Genomic DNA, 26,113 nt, shown 5'->3' with positions numbered 1-26,113 from the left:
ACTCAAAGTGTGACCTTCACCTTGGAGTTAGTAACGTTATTCTTTCGCGCGACACACTGTCCAATAATGGTGAACAAATGTGTCTAATGATTTTAAAATCTCACAATGAATGGCATAGTTATGGCCTGGACAAGCTCATTTATGGCCATTTTGGACCTTTGAACTCAAATTGTGACCTTGACCTTGGAGATATCGACGTAATTCTATCACGCGAAACAATGTCAATGTGCTCAGGTGAGCTTAAAAAAAAAAAAACAAGCATCAGAAGGCATTAAACATTGCAATATCAAATAAAGATACAAAGGCAAATCAAAGCTGAATTTAAGTGACATATTAGGCTCATTTGCATATCTTTTGATACTTAGGCTATAGCTTTGTCACTAATCACTAAAAATACCCGAGAGACAGTTTTGACTGGGATGAAATTGACTGACTCAGTTAGGAATAAGAGCATAAGTTTGGGATATGTAAATAAATTCACATGAAAATTGTGTCTCGCATATCTTCACTGCATGATTATGCCGAGGTATAAAATTAGTCACTTAATAAAACAGAAGCTCCACTAAGTTCCCATTAGGTGGGGAAAAGGCATAAATTATGTAAAAATTTAATTAAGAATTGAATATCATTTTTTTGCATTTCATCAGTGTATGAACTGTCGGAAAAATTACACCTAATTTGCATAAACACCAACGTAATTACAATAAAAAATTATCTTAAAGCTGAAATTCTATCGTGATAAGAGTCATAAAAGTCCTTTTTAATCTAGCGTATGAAACTATTTTCAGTTTCGGTTTCATCTCCGTCAAATGGATATATCGTTGAAGTTCGTGCACAAAATATAACGTCAGTTCGCTATTGACCAATAAAAAACACCATAAAGTTTTGCGGAAAACATAACGTCATTTTGGCAACTTGTTTATGACCAGAAAGTAGCGCCATGAATATTCATGTTTAAATTTGCATACAAGGTGGGTTCATCAGAAAATGAAAAACCAGTCAATGAACAAATTATCCAATCAGAATACAGCATTCATATGAAAGTGACAAGAGTTGTAATTATTTGTCCATAACTCCGTCCTCTGTGAATCAGCGCACATGGAAAGTGCGTCTCGAACATCTGCACTTCATGCTTAGAAATACTTTACCAGTTAAGATATTCAAAAACATTCATAAACATACTCCTCTCACAAAAATTATCTTAACAGTTTAAGAACTAATGTGTACAGTTTCATAAGATTGTGAATTGTTATGAGAACTTTAACAATTCACAATCTAATGAGCACAGCTTCATTACAAAACTTCTAACTAACAGCCAGTCATAGGCCTATCTTTTGAAATAAAGTTCTCATAACAATTCACAATCTGATGTGCACAGCTTCATTAAAAATCTCACTAATAGCTAGTCATACGTCTGGCACTCAAGTTCCCATAACAAATAATCTATAAAATAAGCCAGTAGATTATAATATAAACCAAACAATTAACACAAGCCGCTAGAGACATGCAGTCTGGCACAATGGCTGTCGTGATGTGGCCTCATGGTGATGTTTGTTCTCTCTTCCTACATTCCAGGTCAATTATATCATACTGCTTACAATATAGCCATGACAGCAGCAATGCAGAAGCCTCTTTCGAAAGACACATCATCATGTGTTCGTTGTAGATTCTGTAAATAAAAACAATTTGGCATAATTCTTTTTGTTCCAGTTTTTTAAATGCATATCTAATATATCTTATTAGTTAACACCAAGAGAAATATTTGGAGCCATATATTTGACTTTGAAGGATGACCTTAACCTTTCACCACTCTAAATGTGCAGCTCCAGGATACACATGCATGCCAGATATCAAGTTGCTATCTTCAATATTGCAAAGGTTATGACCAAGGTTAAGTTTTTAGACAGACACACACATACAATGGCAGACAGGCCAAAAACAATATACCCCCAATCATTTGATCCGGGGGCATTATTACTGGTAATCTTCTATATTTTTATTATTGAAATCTCATTATCAGCGCTCACTGCATGACACTGATGACCTCGTTTTTCAACTTCTAAACAATTAAAATATACAATAGCTCACAGCTTATGTTCTTCAAAAATTCTGTGCAATCGGCTGTCCTCATTTTCCCCATTTGTTCTCAAGGCGTATATATTGCTAAATTAATAACAAAAGCTGGATAAGTCAAATTCATCCTCTTAATAAATATATTAGAAATAATTAATTGTCCATGTTACCTAAATCATCCAGATTACCCATTATTTCCCTAAGTGTGTCCTCCTTTTTGTATACTAAACATACTCTTTTATATTATAACGTAGAACACGAAGGCCATTCAGGCCTGGGCCTCTCGCCTTAAGTACCCTGACCATTGGGACAATATTCTAGAGGACCTCTAAATGAAGCATTCATCTAAATATATCAGAAGTTTTATTTAATCCAGCACATGTAACTAAAATTGTCATCGAACAGTTGTCATAACAATTATTTGAATAATGGCCTTGCCTCAGCATACAAATCATACAAATACATATACATGTACTTACTTGGGATTATTGTATCGTTTCAAAAGCTGATTTGAAATTCTGTCTTGAATCTCCTCTTGAAACTGAAGAGTAATACTGAGCAATTACAAGACCTGACAATGCACACATAATTTAACAAAGTAAGAAATCCATTTTGATCACATTATTCTGTTGGAAATGATAAACATGCTGCTTCCAGACTTTTTTACGATCTTTACAATGTTTCAAATCTAATTTTGATGTTTGGAAAGCCATTTTTCTAAGGATTTATATTGATAAAACTAAACTAGAGATATTGCATAACATGTTGAAAATACCCAAAAGTCATTATTATTTACATGAAAACTAGATACGTGTATTAAGGACACTTTTACACAACCAGTTGCACATCATCTCTTCATGTGCACCTAATGACTTTGTTATAAATGATGTGATTTTGAAATATATTCAAACTAATGATAATCATAAAATGTCCCACACAAAAACAAACATGAACACACTCCAACAGGCAGAGGTAACATGATATGCTCTTTCAACATTAAAAAGGCAGGGACATAAAAGTGACAAATATAAATACTGATATTTTTGTTACAGAAAATTCAAGATAAACAATCTTTAGTGGATATTATTAATTGTACAGAAAATGATATGACACAGTATTAAAAGAAAACCAAAGAAAGTACCTCTAGACGCAAAACTTGTTCAGCATTACATAAAAGTTGTCTGTTGATTGATATGTACTTGAATGGCTCGTTGACAAACTGGTGGTGCCTTCTGTGCCAGGGTATAACACTGCCATTTAATGATGAATTTAGTAATGCAGCCTTTTATATGAGCAAATTTTGACAAAATCCAGAAAAATCATATTTCAGCGTAAATATGCAAAATAAATGTTCCATATTGAAAAACAAAACAGCATTGTATGTTTTGAAATGTAATTTTATAATTAACAAGAGATGTGTTTGTCAAAAACACAATGCCCCCTTCTGCGCCGCTTTGAAGCCATATATTTGACCTTGAAGGATGACCTTGACCTTTGACCTTGAAGGATGACCTTGACCTTTCACCACTCAAAATGTGCAGCTCCATGACATACACATGCATGCCAAATATCAAGTTGCTATCTGAAGTAACAAAGAAGTTATGGGCATTTTTTGAAACCTAAACGCAAAACCTAAATGCAAAGTGTGACGGAAGGACAGACAGACGGACGGTCCGATCACTATATGCCCTCCTTCAGGGGCATAAAAAGTGTCAATTTGTATGCATTTTAAATTTATTGTGTGTACAATAACCAAATGTGAAGCAACATACCATACTTGTTTGTCACATTTGACAATGTCTTGCAAACGTACATTCTGAAGCTGTAAACAAGGAAAAGTCATGTAGGGGGTAAATACAAATATATTAATTACATATTGTTAACATTGGGTTCTATAAACACACATGCCCCTGCCGGATACATGAATGTCAGTAAATGTTTCAAGGAAGCAACTGTACGAGTATCAAAGCTAAATGATATAGAAAATTTATACAGTAAACTAAGGTTTCACCTAGAGATACATATATGATTTCTTTAAAAGTTAGCATAACTTTCTTGCTTTATATTTGCTCACCTCCTTGTCGCATACTGGACAAAGTTCTGTCAAATGACCTGCAGCTTGGACACACTGATGTTGCTGCTGTTTGCATACCTTGCAATACCACAAGCTCCTGAAGTGAAATGAATTTTATTAATAAGATAAGTATTTCTGAACACTTTTTTTAACCTGAACTATCAAGCTCATTGTTATTGAACAGGTTACAAACTTGATGTTATTAAATGTATGATTGCTTAGAAGGTATAACCAGTATATATTTAATTTAATTTTTAAACAAAATTTAAGTTTACCCTTCCACTTCATTGTCACAAACACAGACACAGTCCATTATTAGGTTTTTTCTATGTAGCCGGTGGGTAGTAGAATGATAAACGTCTCTGAAAAAAATAAACTAAAGTTTAAGACACTTTCATTACTTTTACTGACAAGGCAAAAAGATCAATCCGTTTGAAATGACTACTGGTACATTTAATTTTTATGCACCCGAAGGAGGGCATATAGTGATCGCACTGTCCGGTCGTCTGTCCGTCACACTTTGCGTTTAGGTTTCGAAAAATGCTCATAACTTCTATGTCGCTTCAGATGTAACCTTCATATTTGGTATGCATGTGTATATTGACAAGGCCTTTCCATACCCACAAAAATTTTGACCCCTGTGACCTTGACCTTGAACTTAGGGTCCGCGTTTAGGTTTCGAAATCTGCGTTTAAGTTTTGAAAAATGCTCATAACTTCTTTCAAAGCGTTTATAGGGGGCATATGTCATGCTATGGTGACAGCTCTTGTTCTTGACATGCTTTACTCCCTTATGGCTTGGTCACAAATATATGCAATGCAACTAGCTTTTTTTACTATATATACACATGTATAGTAAAAAAAAGCTTGTGAACACTCTAGAAGTCACATTTTTTGCCCAATCATCATGAAACTTGGTGAAAAGATTGGTTTTATATATATTGCATAATTAATTAATTTTGAGTTCAAAGGTAAAAAATGGCCATAAATGAGCTTGTCCGGGCCATAACTATGTCATTCATTGTGAGATTGAAAATTACTCTGTACATTTGTTCACAATCATTAGACGGTGTGTCATGCAAAAGAATTATGTCAATATCTCCAAGGTCAAGGTCACACTTGGAGTTCAAAAGACAAAAATGGCCATAAATGAGCTTGTCCGGGCCATAACTATGTCATTCATTGTGAGATTTTAAAATCAGCCTGCAGTCGCTTGAAAGCTGTTTGCTTAAAACCGTTTTTCTGACAATAACAAATAATTTAATTGGATGCTGGATCGTAACAGCTTGACACGGCAAAACTGGCATACTGGTATTTTTAGTTAGCAATATAAGTCGCATTGTGCTTTATAAATTGTATTCGAGCATTTTGCGACTTATTGAATGACTATGATACCCGATATCAACATTTCATCGGGGATTTGCAGATTTGTCCTGAAATTCAACATTGATTTCAAACTCTTTACTGGTTTGTACTCTTTCTTAGTGTTAGTACTTTTTATCATTTTAAAGTTAAATGAACTGTGTCACAGTAATAGAGACATTAAGGCGATTGTGGCCAGTTTGGATCTAGATCAGCCTGCAGTCGCTTGAAAGCTGTTTGCTTAAAACCGTTTTTCTGACAATAACAAATAATTTAATTGGATGCTGATTTGACTGCGCTTTTCCTGTGACCTGGCTCATATAATAGAATTGTCATTAATCAAATTATTTATTTCGAACATTAACCAATTGTTTTTCTTGTCCCTCGGGATCAATGACTCCAGCACTTTCCTGTTGAGAATTGAATACTGCTAAAGGCGATGCTAGGGGGCGTGAGAGATGTTGCACCTTCCAGTATCGCTCGATTGTTCTTTGTCGGCTCGGGTACTACGTACATGTACCCCGGGTACTCTTAAGTATACTAACATGTATCCCAGCTACGGTAAATATACTAAAATGTACCCGGGAAATTTAACCCTAAATCAGTCGTTGTCGACTATTTTTTTGTAATAATTATATATACACATTTATGTCAATTTTCTGTAGAATGGCCTCTATATTATCGGAACACATACTCAAAAAGCATGTTGATGCAGTGTTTTTTGAAGAGAAGTGTGTTTAAGATAATCGGTTGCACATTTTACGACATCGGATTTTGGGCGCGAATACAACTCGTGTACAGTCTAATATGAACCGAGTACAATTACGTTTACCGGTATTTACCGTACCTGGGGTACATGTAAGTATACTTCGAGTACCCAGGGTACATGTAAGTATACTTAAGAGTACCCTGGGTACATGTAAGTAGTACCAGAGCCGACAATGACCAATCAAGCTCCATTATCCCTCATGAACCGACTCAAAAAACCGAGTGGGCAATATTTGACTTAATTTTTGGTTTGGTTGCTCTCGAGTGATCGAAAATTTCAGAATCTTCCGAAAAGCCCTACGGCTTTGATCCCCAGAAGCGACATTGAAAACTAGCATACTTTGTTATCTTAAAGGCTGCTTAACCTGATATACAATGATAATGTGAATTTTCTCTCACATGATGTTCATCAGTCATATTATATAAAAACTTACAGCAGTAGTAAACAACTGGACAATAATTAATGAACGCATCTTTCATTTGTCTTTGACACTTTGATTTTGACATGGCCTAGATTTAAATATGTGACTGGACTTTACCAGCACTCTTGTAACAGAGCTAAAGTTTAAATGTACCATTGAAGATCACCTAAATCCAGATTTGCTATTATAGACGTGTGGAAAGTTTTAAGGGTGTGACAAGTATGCAAAAATTGGTCATTACCCAGAGGCCACAACTGATCTATGACTGTATTAAAACAAGAAAAATCAGTGCCTGATTTAGATTTCCTTAGATAGTTCAATAAAAACTAATTTCATAAGCCTGGTAACAGTTTAACGGTAATGCTACCAATGTGTCACACCAGGGCCTTGAATTTGAAATCTAGGACATGCATGGTCATTTCTGCATGAAATCAGGACACAAAATTGTATTTTAAGTCCTTAATTGACCTGGCTATAGTTCTCAGATTATTATAAGCTCAATCAGTATATTTATATCATTATTTATGCTTTGTGTATTGTAAACATATACACAATCATACAGTTACATGATAGCAATAAATAATATCAAAGCTACCCATACTATAAAGGTCATTGACAAAGCCTATGGTCAAAATGTGAACACATTGAGTGTAATCGCCCTCTCGTGCCAGCAAAAACAACACGTTGACAGGTTGTCATTTTTGACAGTTCTACTTTCACTTTCATTTTGTGATATCAAACTATTAACAATTATGAGGCTGAGAAAAATATTGCCATTGCTTTTTATGCCCCCGGTAGGGTGGCCTATATCAGTTGAACTGTCAGTCAGTCAGTGTGTCAGTCTGTCCGTCCGTCCGAAAACTTTAGTGGCCGTAACTTTTTATGTCCCCACTATAGTAGTGGGGGACATATTGTTTTTGCCCTGTCTGTTGGTCTGTTGGTTGGTCTGTTGGTTGGTTGGTTGGTTTACGCCAACTTTAACATTTGCAATAACTTTTGCAATATTGAAGATAGGAACTTGATATTTGGCATGCATATGTATCTCATAGAGCTGCACATTTTAAGTGGTGAAAGGTCAAGGTCAAGGTCATCCTTCAAGGTCAAAGGTCAAATATATGGGTCAAAATCGCTCATTTAATGTACACTTTTGCAGTATTTCAATATTCAAGATAGCAACTTGGTATTTGGCATGCATGTGTATCTCATGGAGCTGCACAATTTGAGTGGTGAAAGTTCAAGGTCAAGGTCATCCTTCAAGGTCAGATGTCAAATATATGTGGCCAAAATCGCTCATTTTATGAGTACTTTTGCAATATTGAAGATAGCAACTTGATATTTGACATGCATGTGTATCTCATGGAGCTGCACATTTTGAGTGGTGAAAGGTCAAGGTCATCCTTCAAGGTCAGAGGTCAAATATATGTGGCCCAAATCGCTTATTTTATGAATACATTTGCAATATTGAAGATAGCAACTTGATATTCTGCATGCATGTGTATCTCATGGAGCTGCACATTTTGAGTGGTGAAAGGTCAAGGTCAAGTTCATCCTTCAAGGTCAAATATATGGGTCAAAATTGCTCATGTAATGTCACTTCTGCAATATTGAAGCTAGCAATTTTATATTTGAAATGCATGTGTATCTCATGGAGCTGCACATTTTGAGTGGTAAAGGGTCATGGTCAAGGTCATCCTACAAGGTCAAACGTCATATAGGGGGACATTGTGTTTCACAAACACATCTTGTTTAATATTGAACATAGCAACTTGATATTTGGCATACATGTGAATCTCATGGAGCTGCACATTTTCAGTTGTGAAAGGTGAAGGTGAAGGTCATCCTTCAAGGTCAAATGTCAAATATAAAGCGTCTGTCTGTCTGTCCGAAAACTTTAACATTGGCCATAACTTTTTCAATATTGGCGTGCATGCGTATCTCATAGAGCTGCACATATTGATTGGCAAAAGGTCAAGGTTATCCTTCAAGGTCAAGGTCAAAGGTCAAATTTTGCAATATTGAAGATAGCAACTCCATATTCGGCATGCATGTGTATGTCGTGGAGCTGCACATTTTGAGTGGTGAAAGGTCAAGGTCATCCTTCAAGGTCAAAGGTAAAATACCCGGTATATGGCTTCAAAGCTGCGCAGCAGGAGGCATTGTGTTTCACAAACACAGCCCTTGTTTAATATATTTTCTGCACATTTCTTCAAAAAACTTACATCAATACACGATTTTCTTCCTTAATTCAATCATTCCTGACAGACTTGTGTACATATTTCGCTTACATTTTGACGCGCGTAGGTAGGACCGCATTACCGCTTCCGAAATGTGTATTCATACTATTGCCTTCGAGCAACTTATCTGATGTTTGACGGAAAGGGCCGAAAAATGTGCGAGTGTGGGTCAAGTTCCCCACAGGTACTACACTTTCCTGTTCCTCCAATTTTTTTTCCGTAGAATTTTTCGTACCCAATTTTTTTTCGTACCCAATTTTTTTTCATCACCAATTTTTTGTTCGTACCCAAAAAAAATTCGGTCCCAATTTTTTTGTTCCCAAATATTTTTTCGTACCTAAATTTGTTTTCATACCCAAATTTTTTTCACAAAATTTTTGTACCAATTTTTTTTTTTCGTACCAACATACACAATTGTGGTGATTGTGGTGATGTAGATAAACTTAATTTGATCCATCCTCTCAAAAGCATCATCACACCAGTACTGTCAGTACTTTGATTAAATATTGAAGATAGCACCTTGATATTTGGCATGCATGTGTATCTCATGGAGCTGCACATTTTGAGTGGTAAAATTTTAAGGTGAACATCATCCTTCAAGGTCTTGGGTCGAAAAAACAAAGTCAAGGGAAGTAATAAGCTTTAAATGGACATAGTTATCTGACCTGCCCACGTATATATATTTTTATGCCCCCATTTCGAAGAAAAGGGGGTATATAGTTTTCGCACTGTCCGTCGGTCGGTCGGTTGGTCAGTCGGTCAGTCGGTCGGTCACACTTCGTGTCCGCTCTCTAATTCAAATAGTTTTCATCCGATCTGTACCAAACTTGGTCAGAAGTTGTATCCAGACAATATCTAGGTCAAGTTAGAATATGGGTCATGCCGGGTCAAAAACTAGGTCACGGGGTCACTTAGTGCATTTCAATGATTAAGCATGGTGTCCACTCTCTATTGAAGTAGTTTTCATCTGATCTGTACCAAACTTGGTCAGAAGTTGTATCCAGACAATATCTAGGTCAAGTTCGAATATGGGTCATGCCAGGTCAAAAACTAGGTCACTGGGTCACTTAGTGCATTTCAAGGATTTAGCATGGTGTCCGCTCTCTAATTGAAGTAGTTTTCATCTGATCTTTACTAAACTTGGAAAGAAGTTGTATTCAGACAATATCTAGGTCAAGTTCGAATATGGGTCATGCCGGGTCAAAAACTAGGTCACGGGGTCACTTAGTGCATTCCAAGGATTAAGCATGTTGTCCGCTCTCTAGTTTATGTGGCTTTCTGATTTATTTTGATATTCTAAGACATTTTTATGCCCCCGAAGGAAAGCATATAGTGATCGGACTTTCCATTCGTCTGTCCGTCTGTCTGTCACACTTTGCGTTTAGATTTCGAAAAATGCTCATAACTTCTATGTCGCTTCAGATAGCAATTTCATATTTGGCATGCATGTGTATATTGACAAGGCCTTTCCATACGCACACAAATTTTGACCCCTGTGACCTTGACCTTGAACTTAGGGTCCGAGTTTAGGTTCGAAATCTGCGTTTAGGATTTGAAAAAACCTAATAACTTCTACCAAGCGTTTACACAGTTATACTTTTATGTAGTGACAAAGTTACAGTTGGGGGCATCCGTGTCCTGTGGACACATGTCTTGTTGTTAAATAAATAAAAGCGGCGCAGTAGGCGGCATTGTGTTTCTGACAAATACATTGTGGTAAAAGGTCAAGGTCATCCTTTACGGTCTACGGTAAAAAAACAAATTTAAGGGAAGTAATAAGCTTTAAAAAGGGAGATAATTATTCAATATTGAACATAGCCACTTAATATATTTGGCATGCATGTGTATCTCATGGAGCTGCACATTTCAAGTGGTCAATCACAGTCACAGTAGTTGCTTTTAATTATTTGCTACTAAAAATAAAGATTTGTTAGAGACAATTATTTTCAAGGGAAGTAATTTATATAATTATAAATCTCATATTATATATTTCCTTACCATGAATTGAAGTTCTTTTCACTGTTACTGTACAGATTTATTATTTTGATTATTTATAACTTAAATGATTGATTTGTCAAAGTTTTTTATGTCCCCCACTATAGTAGTGGGGGACATATTGTTTTTGCCCTGTCTGTCTGTTGATCTGTTGGTCCGTTGGTCTGTTGGTCTGTTTGCGCCAACTTTAACATTTTGCAATAACTTTTGCTATATTGAAGATAGCAACTTCATATTTGGCATGCATATGTATCTCATGAAGCTGCACATTTTGAGTGGTGAAAGGTCAAGGTCAAGGTCATCCTTCAAGGTCAGAGGTCAAATATATGTGGCCAAAATCGCTCATTTTATGATTACTTTTGCAATATTGAAGATAGCAACTTGATATTTGGCATGCATGTGTATCTTTAACATTTTGCAATAACTTTTGCTATATTGAAGATAGCAACTTCATATTTGGCATGCATATGTATCTCATGAAGCTGCACATTTTGAGTGGTGAAAGGTCAAGGTCAAGGTCATCCTTCAAGGTCAGAGGTCAAATATATGTGGCCAAAATCGCTCATTTTATGATTACTTTTGCAATATTGAAGATAGCAACTTGATATTTGGCATGCATGTGTATCTCATAGAGCTGCACATTTTGAGTGGTGAAAGGTCAAGGTCAAGGTCATCCTTCAAGGTCAGAGGTCAAATATATGTGGCCCAAATCGCTTATTTTATGAATTCTTTTGCAATATTGAAGATAGCATCTTGATATTTGGCATGCATGTGTATCTCATGGAGCTGCACATTTTGAGTGGTGAAAGGTCAAGGTCAAGGTCATCCTTCACAAGGTCAAGGTCATCCTTCAAGGTCAAACATCATATAGGGGGACATTGTGTTTCACAAACGCATCTTGTTTTTTAATGATATAATTATAATTTCATTACATACCTGTGGACTTAATGTCCATAGATACATGATCTCTTTTAAACCACAGGCCTTGGTTGTCAGTGATGTCTGACATGTTCATAATTGACTGTGAGACGACCCCCCCCCCCCCCCTGGTTGGATTGGACAAAATTCTAGGGAAGTAATAAGCTTTAAAGGGAGATGATTTCGATACCTGCCAAATGATAAATTGCAATTTTATATAAAAGCGGCGCAATAGGGGGCATTGTGTTTCTGACGAACACATCTCTTGATATAATTATCATTTCTTACCTGTTCTAATTTGTGAATGCTAGTTTTCATTAAATACCAGTGGACTTGTGTCCATAAATACATGATGAACTCTGGCTATGATCTCTTTGATAAACCACAGGCCTTGGTTGTCAGTGATGTCAGACTTGGTAATTTTTTGACTGTCTACAGACCCCCCCCCCCCCCCCCCCCCAGTAGGATTGGACAAAATCCAAGGAAAGTAATAAAGCTTTAAAGGGAGATGATGTCTATACCTGCCAAATGATAAATATAAATTTTATTTCAAAGTGGCGCAGTAGGGGGCATTGTGTTTCTGACAAACACATCTCTTGTTGGGTCACTAGGTCAAAGGTCAAGGTCACTGTGACCTCTAAAAAAAATAATCTGACAAGCTTTCGCAGCCAATTGTGGCATCCGTTATGCGGTGCTCTTGTTTAATTTATTGTGACCTGAAATATTTGCATGCTATAACTGTGTAATACAACATATTTTAATCATTACTTATGCAAGTTGCACAATGTTTAATTTTGTTTTTTGGAAGTTACTGAGAAATCATTTTAGCGATTGGTCCTTTTGTGTTATACTTTTAATTAATTTTCTGACAACAGTTTTTCAAAGTTCTGTAGCTACTGTAGTAAGTGTAGTTTTTTAGAGCTTTTTAATCACTGATTTATTTACATAGGATATGCAATCTTCCACAATAAAACTGTTCCAATATTTTACATTTTTTAAATGAGTACATCAGGAATAAGTTAGATAATGTAAATTTGAAAAAAAATAGTCTTATTGACAAAGTCCATTCAGTTTATTATAATAGATCAGGTGTGTTTGTAATATTTTCCTTCATAATTTAGCCAGGCTCTGAGAAAACGGTGCTTAATGCATTTGTATAAAGTGTCGTTCAAAATGAGCAATTGCAGTATTACGTGCTAATCGGGGACTACTCTTTCCGCCTTTACTTGATTTTTAGCTCGGCTGTTTTCTGAGAAAACCCGAGGTATTGTCATAGCCAGCTCAACGTCCGACGTCCGCGTTGTGCTAAAACCTTTACATTTTGTTAAAGTATTGAACATTGGCTCTTAAATCAAAGTGCTTCATTCTACAACTGTGAAACTTCACATGTAGCTGCACCTTGATGAGTTCTACATGCCACACCTATTTTTGGGTCACTAGGTCAAAGGTCAAGGTCACTGTGACCTCTAAAAAAAAAAATTCTGACAAGCTTTCATTTATTAAAAACTGCACCGCAGCAGAGCGTGGCACCCGTTATGCGGTGCTCTTGTTTATTAGAAGAAACTTTCTTAAAACGAACAAACAACAACACAAAAGGCGAAAGTGTCGTCCCTGATAAGTCTGAGCGGACTGCACAGGCTAATCTGGAATAACACTTTAGGCACATGCTCTGAGCCCCATTTTTCCAAAGCAGACTAAGTTGTACCTTTAACTCATTACTTGTGTGGTGTACAGGCGGGTGATGCTAGGGGGTCCGGTTGAGGAAAAGCCATAGCAAGAAGAAGGGCAAGAAAAAGAAGGATGATGACTCGTTAGACTCCCCCAGGCCTCTTGGCATGCCCCCTGCGTACCCCATATCAGATGTAAGTACTCAATTCTCAAATAATAAAAAAATGTTGTTTTTTTAACTTTGCTGTATGTGTTCAAAAGTGAAGTTTTTTTTTGTGAACCTTAAGGCTCCCTCTGGATAAAAATTATCTGTAGCCAAATTTACTGCTTTATGTCTGAATTCTTTTTATGCCCCCGGATCGAATGATGAATTGGGTGATCAACCTCATATGCACAAGTTTGATGACAGTGACAGTCACAATGTTTACATTTTAAAATAAATGTATGTATCTCAATCTGCTAGTGCATGCACACACAGACAGACACCATGCCATAAGCTCTTCTGGCCTATGGCCAGTTAAGCTAACAAATGCCAGAAGAGCTTATGGTATGGCATGGTGTCTGTCTGTCTGTGTGTGCGTGCGTTAGCCTTTTCTTGTTTGTCCGATAAAGTCCACAGTTTTCATCCGATTCTTTTCAAACTTGTTCAGTGTCTTTATATTAATGAGGATCCGTATCCTATTGATTTTCAGGTCACTGGGTCAAAGGTCAAGGTCACAGTGACTCGAAATAGTAAAATGGTTTCCGGATGATAACTCAAGAATGCTTAGGCCTAGGATCATGAAACTTCATAGGTACATTGATCATGACTGGCTGATGACCGCTTTTGATTTTCAGGTCACTAGGTCAAAGGTCAAGGTCACAGTGACTCGAAATAGTAAAATGGTTACTTTTTCTTGTTTATCCGATAAAGTCCACAGTTTTCATCGGATTCTTTTCAAAGTTGTTCAGTGTCTTCAAATTAATAAGGACTCAAACCCTATTTATTTTCAGGTCACTGGGTCAAAGGTCAAGGTCACAGTGACTCGAAATAGTAAAGTGGTTTCTGGATGATAATTCAAGAATGCTTAGGGTTAGGATCATGAAACTTCATAGTTACATTGATCATGACTGGCAGATGACCCCTATTGATTGTCAGGTAACTAGGTCAAAGGTGACTCTAAACAGTAAAATGGTTTCCGGATGATAACTCAAGAATGCTTACGCCTAGGATCATGAAACTTCATAGGTACATTGATCATAACTGGCAGATGACCCCTATTGATTTTCAGGTCACTAGGTCAAAGGTCAAGGTCACAGTGACTCGAAACAGCAAAATGGTTTCCGGATGATAACTCAAGAATAGGATCATGAAACTTCATAGGAACATTGATCATGACTGGCAGATGACCAGTATTGATTTTCAGGTCACTAGGTCAAAGGTCATTGTCACAGTGACTCAAAATAGTAAAATTGTTTCTGGATGATAACTCAAGAATCCTTACACCTAGGATATTGAAACTTCATAGGTACATTGATCATGACTGGCAGATGACCCAAATTAATTTACAGGTCATAGGTCAAGGTCACAGTGACTCAAAACAGTAAAATGGTTTCCGGATGATAAGTCAAGAATAATAAGGCCTAGGATCATAAAACTTTATAGGTACATTGATCATGACTGGCAGATGACCCCTATTGATTTTCAGGTCACTAGGTCAAAGGTCAAGGTCACAGTGACAAAAAATGTATTCGCACAATGGCGGCCACTACAACTGACAGCCCATTTGGGGCATGTTTTACAAACAGCCCTTGTTTAAAAAGAGCAATATCAAAGCAATAATTCCAGAATGACTTCCTCTTGAATATGAGAAAATTTTGAAATCTTGTTTGCGCGATTAAGTACACAGTTTCCAACTTATTCTTTCCAAACTTGCACAGTGTTTATAGCAGTAGAGGGATTCAGGCCCTCATGGGCCTCTTGTCTTATGTAATGTACTCCAAACTTGCACAGTGTTTATAGCAGTAGAGGGATTCAGGCCCTCATGGGCCTCTTGTCTTATGTAATGTACTCCAAACTTGCACAGTGTTTATAGCAGTAGAGGGATTCAGGCCCTCATGGGCCTCTTGTCTTATGTAATGTTGTTACATGTATGGTCATGAGTCTGCATCCAAAATTCCATGGGTTACCCTCTGGGCAGCTACGTTTGATTTGGCGTAGTCACCATGGTTAGCCCAGGCAGCTTTCCTGCACGTTCTCAGAGGCCAGATCATCAGAGAGGTGATTGAGAATCATGAGGTAGCTGCTGTGCAAAGATTTGGGTTCAGATCTGATAAGCCTTTAAAGAGTGCAGCTTATCATTCCAACAAGGTACATTTAATAAGAAAATAAATAAATAGTTGTTATATCTACATGTTTTTAGCTCACCTGTCAAGAAGTGACATGGTGAGCTTATGTGACCGTGTGATGTCCGGCGTCCGTTGTGCGTGTGTTGCTGCTTGCATGTGTCCGTCAACAATTTGTTTGTGTAGATAATAGAGGTCACAGTTTATCTTGATGAAATCTGGGTTGGGATGGTATTTGGGTCATCTGGGGTCAAAACTACCGTAGGTTTCCACGTATAGCGCGCAGTGTATACCTTCAAAATTGAAAATTAAAAAGCTGGTGCACGCTATACATTGATACAACGCTATCCTGGCTGCTTTATTGGTAAAAAATATGTTGTGTAATCGTAAATAATCAAAATGGCCGCCATGTTTTTTTTTCAAGAAAACTACCACCCTATAATCGTACAGACTGAGGGGCCATTGTCGCAACAACAAGAAGTTGCTACTGGTAGATATGAATGCGGTAGAAGAAGTTTTGGTCAAAAATAAATCCCATGCGACATTCAAATTTACCGGTAATGCCCATGCTTCCCGAGGAAAAATCACACGATGTACACTAATTCTTATTTTCTCACGTTTTTCACGAAATGCACGTGGACTGTTAATCTTTTGCTAGAAAATTACAAAATTGTCGGAAAAGTATAGTGCTATGCAACCCATGCTCCTAATCATAATGACGCTTCCTATTTTGAATGCTTAATAAAGCTTTCCAATGCCCCGGATTATTGGATTGTGCAATAGTAAAATGGCGGCCATTTTCGGTCAGATTTGGTGGTTTTATTGTCTTTAAATATTTTTTTCTCCATTTTTGCATTTAAAAAACAGCCTGCGCGCTATACAGGAGAGCGCACTATACGTGGAAACCTACAGTAGGTCACTAGGTCAAATAATAGAAAAACCTTGTGTTGACAATAGAGGTCACAGTTTTCATCCAATCTTTATGAAATTTGGTCAGAATGTTTATCTTGATGAAATCTGGGTTGGGATTGTATTTGGGTCATCTGGGGTCAAAAACTAGGTCAATAGGTCAAATAATAAGAAAACTTGTGTAGACAATAGAGGTCACAGTTTTTATCCTATCTTTATGAAATTTGGTGGGAATGTTTATCTTGATAAAATCTGGGTTGGGATTGTATTTGGGTCATCTGGGGTCAAAAACTAGGTCACTAGGTCAAATAATAGAAAAACCTTGTGTAGACAATAGAGGTCACAGTTTTCATCCAATCTTTATGAAATTTGGTCAGAATGTTTATCTTGATAAAATCTGGGTTGGTATTGTATTTGGGTCATCTGGGGTCAAAAACTAGGTCACTAGGTCAAATGATCGGAAAAAAAATTGTGTAGACAATAGAGGTCACAGTTTTCATCCTATCTTTATGAAATTTGGTCACAATGTTAATCTGGATAAAATCTGGGTTGGGATTGTATTTGGGTCATCTGGAGTCAAAAACTAGGTCACTAGGTCAAATAATAGAAAAACCTTGTGTAGACAATAGAGGTCATAGTTTTAATCTGATCTTCATGAAATATGGTCAGAATGTTTATCTTGATAATATCTGATTTTTGAGCGTATATGGGTCATCTGGGGTCAAAAATTTGGTCACTGGGCCAATTCTAGTAAATTCTTTTGTAGATGAAAGAGGTCACACTTTTCATCACGTCTTAATGAAATTTTGTCAGAATGTATTAATTAATGAAATCTGGGTTGGGATTGTATTTGGGTCATCTGGGGTCAAAAACTAGGTCACTAGGTCAAATGATCGGGAAAAAAAATGTGTAGACAATAGAGGTCACAGTTTTCATCCTATCTTTATGAAATTTGGTCACAATGTTAATCTGGATAAAATCTGGGTTGGGATTGTATTTGGGTCATCTGGAGTCAAAAACTAGGTCACTAGGTCAAATAATAGAAAAACCTTGTGTAGACAATAGAGGTCATAGTTTTAATCTGATCTTCATGAAATATGGTCAGAATGTTTATCTTGATAATATCTGATTTTTGAGCATATATCGGTCATCTGGGGTCAAAAATTAGGTCACTGGGCCAATTCTAGTAAAACCTTTTGTAGATGAAAGAGGTCACACTTTTCATCACGTCTTAATGAAATTTTGTTAGAATGTATTAATTAATGAAATCTGGCTTGGGATTGTGTATGGGTCTGATAGAATTTAAGTTGATGTAGCAAGGTTAGTCAAGTGAGCGATTCAGGGCCATCATGGCCCTCATGTTATTCAATTGAGCTGTTCAGAATGTTATTATGTTTTAATAAGAGTGAAGTGTAACTTCAATTTTGGTTATTGTACTATCACCGATATGGAACACTTGTTTGTAAATGTTTTTAATGTTTCTCCTGATCGGAGTGTATAGCGTAAGCATTTTTTGTTTTGATAATATATTACGTGTAATTTGTTAAATATTTTAGAAAAATATGTACAGTACTCTATGAGTAAATTCACATACTTCACTTTCCTTATTTTATCCGAAGAAGAACTTGTCCGAAACACTCCAATGTTGAGTTTGTAAATATGTTTTGACATTTTTGGAAGTCAGTATTTGTTGCTATTTTAGATTTGTTCTCTTCTTTAGTTATTTCCCAGATATAGATGATTCATGGAGTTTCAACATCACATGAAATTAGTTCATTTTCCATTTGTAAATGTTTGGACTAACAACTTTTTCAGGATGTAATAGGAAATAAGCAAGCATATACCAAAAAACACATATATGTATAACCAGTTCAAACTGTGTTTGATTTCAGTTTTTAGTTCAGTGTTAATATTCATATTGTATAAACTATAAACCATTAACTTTAACACTTACAGATGTGCATTGTTCCATCATCTTTGTCCAGCCACCCGACCTGACTTGTAACAGGTATCAGGATTCCCTGTAGTTCCACCACCAATGATAGCTTTCCCAAGGCTACAACTACATACAGAAGATGATAGTCAACAGTCAGCGTGTGATGTTAGAAATTGGCATTCAGCTGGCCTATATAAACCAGCACACCTATACTGCTTGGTAGGTATTTAGTGACGAGTACATGCCACTGTTTAGTCGTTGAAACTTTTTTAATTGTTTTCCTTGAGTCATCAGTAACAACATTTATCCAATGTATTCTAAAATGGAACATTGGAAAAGAACAATGTAAGTGTTAATATCAGTAATATTATTGTTTGTTTTATTATAAAGCTAAATAATTTTACTGTATATTATTATTTATTGAAGATATTTGGGTTAAAATAATTACACTTTCCACGCACGTGTTCTGTGATCACATGTACATGTATTTGACTTTATCTGTTTGTATGCTGTACATTGTTATACTAGTTGGAAACTGTGTAACGCTATGATTGTAGCAATTTATAAATAATTTGATAGAAAATGACTGTTCCACAACACTATTTAGTGTCTGTTCATGTCAATCTAGTAAATCAATCTGGTCAATCCCCCACCAAACAAACTTGTAAACAGTGTATGTGTTTGAACACCCCATTTAATAGTTACCCTTTGTATCTTGTATTATAGTAACAATACCTAACACTACTATTATCTGTTTACATTATGGATGATATAACTGTTCCCAACTTGAACCCGACAATATTGTTAGAACTCGTTTTGTTATGTTGCCCTTATTGTATACCTTGTATACTTGGGTGTAAATAAAGAGTTGTTCTGTTCTGTTAATCAGATTTAAGAGTGTTGTGTTTAAATTATTGGGGATTATTTGAATGCATGTTACATCAATTAAAAAGTGTTATTTCTTACGGTACAAGTAATCCAACTATTAGTCTCGTAAAGTGTTACAGCTCGGCTTGTATATGAACATTAAAAAGTCATATAGATCTAAAATGGGCCTTTTTACAGATTTTGGCAAGTATTGAAGTTTGTTATTAAATGCTTTGATAAATGTAAACATTGGATCTAAAAAGCTTCAGTAAAAAATCAAGAATAAAATTTTAAAAAGTAACCCTCTACAGGGCTCAAACCACTGACCCCTGGAGTCCTGGAGTAAAAAGTCTACCACTTAGACTACTCGGCCATCAGTGCTCATACAATGAAGAATGTATTTTATCCTTTATATAAGCAATCCTCGTAGTTTTACAAACTATAACGAAAACAACAGAACTCCCCAAATTGTTCAATTGTTTTGCATTTTAGAGCATTGTAAATGTTCAGTATTACTGTTTTCTCACAAATATCATAACTGAAACGAAGATTTGCGAATCTGAAAGCATGGTTTTTAATTTTGTCAATTTATCAAAACGTGAAAAGGCCTCTTTAATACTTAGTGCTGCACAAACTTAGTGTCATGTTGAGTTATTTTCGTTACTCTCCTAGTGTAAGAAACATACAATTGTAGATCTCTAGCATTGGCGGTTATTATGCCCCCCTTCGAAGAAGAGGGGGTATATTGCTTTGCTCATGTCGGTCTGTCGGTCGGTCTGTCGGTCTGTCAGTCCACCAGGTGGTTGTCAGACGATAACTCAAGAACGCTTGTGCCTAGGATCATGAAACTTCATAGGTACATTGATCATGACTAGCAGATGACCCCTATTGATTTTGAGGTCACTAGGTCAAAGGTCAAGGTGACTCCAAATAGTAAAATGTTTTTTTTAATGATAATTTTAGAATGCATACGCGGCCAACAGGGCACACTCTGAACAATATTACTGAAGCAACTGGTCTGTAATCCTAAATCTATAATTATCAGTCCAATGAAACATCATCCTTTTAGTAAAATACAGTGGATCAGTAAAAATATTATCAGAATATGAGAAATTTTTGTATATTTTGTATATTAAATATTGTGTTAATGTTTAATTTTGTTGATTAATATAAATATAAGCAGGACAGGGGAGGTAATACACTACAGGGGAAACAAATGCAATAAGTTTAAATTTATTGTTACAGATTTGCCTCCCTTGTAATATATTTAAATTTTACCAAATGTAAGGCTAACTGCATTTTTGTAATGCATACTACTACTACTACTACTACTACTACTACTACTACTACTACTACTACTACTACTACTACTACTACTACTACTACTGCTACTACTGCTGCTGCTGCTGCTGCTACTACGACTACTACTTCTACTACTACTACTACTACTACTACTACTACTACTACTACTACTACTACTACTACTACTACTACTACTACTACTACTACTACTACTACGACTACTACTACTACTTCTACTGCTATTACTACTACTACTACTACTACTACTACTACTACTGACTACTACTACTACTACTACTACTACTACTACTACTACTACTACTACTACTGCTATTACTACTACTACTCTACTACTACTACTACTACTACTACTACTACTACTACTACTACTACTACTACTACTACTACTTCTACTACTGCTCTACGACTACTACTACTACTACTACTACTACTAATACTACTACTACTACTACTACTACTTCTACTACTACTACTACTACTACTACTACTACTACTACTACTACTACTACTACTACTACTACTATTTCTTTTGCTACCACCACCACCACCTACTACTACTACTACTCTATTACTACTACTACTACTACTACTACTACTACTACTCTATTACTACTACTACTACTACTACTACTACTACTTCTACTACTACTCTACTACTACTACTTCTACTACCACTACTTCTACCACCACCACCACCACCACCACCATTCACAGTGACAAAAATCGTATTCAGTGACAAAAAACGTATTCACACAATGGCTGCTACTACAACTTATAGCCCATATAGGGGGGCATGCATGTTTTACAAACAGCCCTTGTTTAAATATTTGTTTCGTCTTATTTGTTGCAGATTCTTATGGCCTCAACTGTTCCAACACATGTAAATAAATACGATATATTTTCAACTTATCGCTGGGTTATCTGTTGAGATTTTCAATCCCGAACAAAAACCAATTTAAATAAGAAAGGCATTTAATTGTTTCTATTACAAATATGGGATTTTAATAAAGTATCTTTTTCTGATTTCAGGTTCAGTGGTTGTTGAAAGAACAGGGGCAGGATCTTGCTTGAACAGGGACTCGCCCTTCAAGTGACTCGATAGGTAGCACCCTAGTCACTGCCATTGCCTATGAAAAGGCCAGTTGCCCTGGAGATGGGAACATCTGACCCACACGAGTTTCTGATCTTGAGCAGCTCTTATGGTGAGCCCTTGTGGTACATGTCATAAGTAAAGTGACAACTGCCTTAAAAAGCAGATGAAGAATGAATTTCGTTTAAAAAAGCTTCAAACATGTATTTGCACATTTATGTATCAAGACTAATGGAAATAGTTAATGTAGTTGACAGAAATAATTGTAAGCAATATTGCTGTTAATGGAAAAATTCTTATGGTGTGAGCAAACACACCTTTCCATATGGAGAGGAAAACCAGGTTCAAATCCTGGTTGGGATCCCATATAAGCAGCAACTCGCATAATAGATTTAATTCGGAACTCTTGGGCTGTGGGTTTTTCCGATTTCTGAGCGCGCGCTGGATGTACAAACATTGTCATTCATACAATAATGACCAGTAATTTCGACATCCGATTTGTTTCCTATTCAATAGTGAATAATAAGTATTTAAACGACAATAGGTCGCCGTGGTGTAATGGATATGGTGTCCGCCTAGCGACCGGGAGGTTACAGGTTGGATCCCCAACGTAGGAGCGTTCTTTAGATCTCCACCAAAGACACCAAGTACTGGTTCTAGGCCCAGGAAACGGACTCGAGAGCGTTTATATAAGCTTATGCTTTCGATGCAATCAAGCTACAATAAATAGGTTTAAACTAAACGACAATAGTGTTTCTTTAAAAAATGTCAAAATTCAAGTGTTTTGTTGTTATTACTATTATTATTATTAATTACACATAACAAATCTAACACTGATATACATGTATGTCCGACGTTTAATACAGAATAAAAGTCAAAATAAAACAGTTCAGATGTACAGCCGCCTATAGTATACGAATGGGTCCAGTAGCTACCATCCTTACAAAACAGACTTTGTCAGCTGTATGGTAACGAAGGAACCTATACAAACTGCTTGACATAGGCAATATTTCTTCTGAAAACCATATTCATGTTCTTGTTTTTGTGGCATACTTGATAGATATAGCAAATAAAAGTAATGTATGGTAAAGCTCGTTAGTGATGTGCCTTCTAATCTTAAGGTCTTAGTCTTTATCGAATAATTTTCTTAACCTTACAGATTAGATAAAAGAAAAACATCACAATAGAGCTATATCAATAGACATAAATATCCAACTGATATGGAACGATATATTAGTTCTAGTCGTACGAATGAACTGAGGATAGTGAGGTTTTTGTTGTGTGGTACCGGTACTTGTCTGTATGATTTTAAATAGTATAATATACGATGAAGTCAATGCCTTGCTAGTTTCATTGACAAACTTCCATTTAAACTGTATGCCCAGGCCTACGTACAGTATGTGCAATGACATAGTTACGTGACCGAAGCTGTTTACATGTACATGCAGCATTATATCGTGTTACAGAGTATTCTTACAAATTAAACACGATCGAAATTAGTTCATCTAAAGAAAAATGATTAAATCATGGTTTTTTTATCAACTATAAGGAACGTTTGAGCAGAAAAAGTGGTGTATACGATTTAGCGATAAGAGAAATTATTGATTTACTCTCTTTTAAAATTTGCTAGTCAGCTTTTGTTTGTACCTACTGCGCGTGCTCAAATATCGGAAAAACCCAGACTGGAGAGTTCCGAATAACAACTATTTACATATGAATTGTACAAAGAATATCAGGTGTTGTCATAGTGTATGATATTTAATATTCATATTAAAATAGATCATAAGTTTTTGATGATTTTCTCAATTACACACACACACATAAGCAGTATTTATATGTATTTTTACTTTATGTGATTGATAATTAGTATAATGACACCATCATTAGCTTCATACTACATTTGATGTCAACAACAAAGGCCCATAACTCTGTCCTGGCAATTAATTATAATTATTACCCTTTTTTACTTTAAAAAGAAAACGGTTTGTTTGCAACAAGTGTACATCTTAGTTTCTACTACTGAATCCAGCATGCATATCTTCAGTGTCATAATAAATGACAAATACTGAAGAAAATGTGATTTTTATGAAGTATTTTTGTCAGATTTCAGGTGCAGTGCTCATGGAAAGTGCAGGGCGTGGACCTTGCTGGAACGGAGTCACTTTAAGCCCCCATGAAAAAGCTAGAGGCCCAGGAGATGGGAACCACTGACTAACATTAGTTTCCCATCTAGAGCAGCACTTAAGGTGACCTCATTAAAGCCAAATTTCTGAAATACATCAGTGTGCAGAGCTTATACGTCAAGTTGAAGACTTACAATTCAGCTCATGGACAGTGATGAAACATTTAAACACAACCGTATTATGAGTGAACAAATCTAAACAAAAACAAATGTGTTGTTGCCTTATGCCAATGTCATGGCACACTGGTCGCTTAACTTAATTCTACACTAAAGTGCTTCTTTTCAAGGATAAGGCTTTGTTGAATGCTTTAATAAATATACAATATAAAATGACCTGCACAACTATGAAACGATGTGAATTGAATATTTTGTACAACTACTGCTGGCCTTATTAAAAAAACACAATATGAAGCTTCATAACTAAATGTGTGCACAAAAAGTATGTACCGTTTCTGATCAGTAACTTCTTTGAGTAGTTTATGTTTGACGACTGTTCAGTATAGTTGCTTTTTTGACTGAGTTAGTTTTTAAGCAAATACAGTGAACTTTTCTAATCATTTTGCTTAGAATAAAATTACTGTTTGAAATGCCTCAAATATCTTAGATGAACTTTGTCTTATGACTTTTTTTTAAATTAAAATCTCTTGTCATAAGTATAATTTTCTGGGCTAGTTTTCAAAATTTCATATGTATTGCGCAAACTGCTTGTTCTCTCGAATTCAAGTGATTCAACAGTAATTAAATAAATATTTAATAAAAACAGTTTTATTTGAATATTAATTGATGTCCAGGCTATTCGGTCTTTTTTACACTTATACATTATTTCTATACAATTGCTCATAGTATTGAATTACAAATTGATATTATTTTGACTATTTGACAATCATTGCATTCTACTGATTAATGTACACAATCGAATAATTCACTTGTTTCTGAAAATCAAGAAAAAATACATTAACTAATTGCTACGAGTTATTACGGATTTATTTCATTAATGTACGTTTATATATATAACTCTTATACAGTTGGTTGCTCATTCGACAGTGCAGCCTGTTAAATTTATCTTAAATGAAGGACACTTGCTGCATGCCAGATGTTTCCAAATCTTTTACATTTAATTGATTGCATAGCTGAATAGAATTAATGGGTACTTCAAATATAGAAACATTTTAAAAAATAAAATGGGTATCGTTAGGAATTAATAATCATAAGGTCCGTTTTGCGATAGACATCTGCAGTTGATCTTGAATTGTACACTAATAATAACCATGCATGTAAATGAAAACGATACGCAAGTACAGTGTCATTGGCGATATTTGAATTGCTTCTTTATATATAATTGATTCATAACGATTCGCTACTGCAAATGATGTTCTATGCACTCGAAGTGTCACATTAACAAATCTTTACAATTATGAAATTAAATATTTTGTTTATAAAATCATATCCTATTTTGCAATCATCGGCGCGTTGTGTTGGCGTCCTTCAAACCCACTTATACGCCAATAAGATGGCAGAAAGCAGCTACCAAACTACATTCATAAGGATATATTAAGCGTCTCTTAGAAGCTCGCTTATCAACATTGCAAATGCATATGTATATTTCCATGTTTTAACTTAAGACATTTTTAAATAGACATGCAGACCTGTCATACACTGTCATTAGTGACAGGTCATACTGTCCTCAGTTGTTGGACACACTGTCCCAGAAGTGTGTCCTTAGCTGTTGGTTGCCAAAAAATAAAAATAAGCTTTTCTTGGGTCCTCTGTACCTTTTCACAAACATTTAGAGTCTGCATCCCGGACTTAAATACGAATCACTAAAACTCGAGACATCTTCAGCTAGAAAATTGTTTAACTTTACCAGTTCATGTAAGTGTTGTCAACACTTTGACGGACGTGATGTTTAATGACAGTACGGTATATTATTTATTTGCGTCTTAAATAAAAACTCGGAATATTTATGAA

General features: G+C 35.8%; 1 long non-coding RNA gene across 5 annotated transcripts; it reads left to right on the top strand.

Annotated features, from left to right (window-relative positions):
* Nucleotides 1-5,140: 5,140 nt before the first annotated feature.
* LOC127865118 (uncharacterized) lies at nt 5,141-25,788 on the top strand. Of its 5 annotated transcripts, XR_008042488.1 has the most exons (6): nt 5,141-5,613; nt 13,580-13,707; nt 14,785-15,791; nt 18,704-18,902; nt 21,903-22,088; nt 24,067-25,787. It is a non-coding gene; the product is annotated as an uncharacterized LOC127865118 (long non-coding RNA). The 5 variants fall into 5 exon arrangements; XR_008042487.1 differs by lacking the exons at nt 5,141-5,613; nt 13,580-13,707 and adding an exon at nt 13,993-14,307 and having other exon boundaries at nt 14,609-15,791; nt 24,067-25,788; XR_008042489.1 differs by lacking the exons at nt 5,141-5,613; nt 13,580-13,707 and having other exon boundaries at nt 14,484-15,863; nt 24,067-25,774.
* Nucleotides 25,789-26,113: the final 325 nt, after the last annotated feature.

Source organism: Dreissena polymorpha, chromosome 1 (genome assembly GCF_020536995.1).
Source record: "Dreissena polymorpha isolate Duluth1 chromosome 1, UMN_Dpol_1.0, whole genome shotgun sequence".
In the NCBI taxonomy this organism is placed as follows: Eukaryota; Metazoa; Mollusca; class Bivalvia; order Myida; family Dreissenidae; genus Dreissena; species Dreissena polymorpha.
Note: the sequence above shows the minus strand (reverse complement) of the source record. Positions and strands in the feature narration are given on the sequence as shown.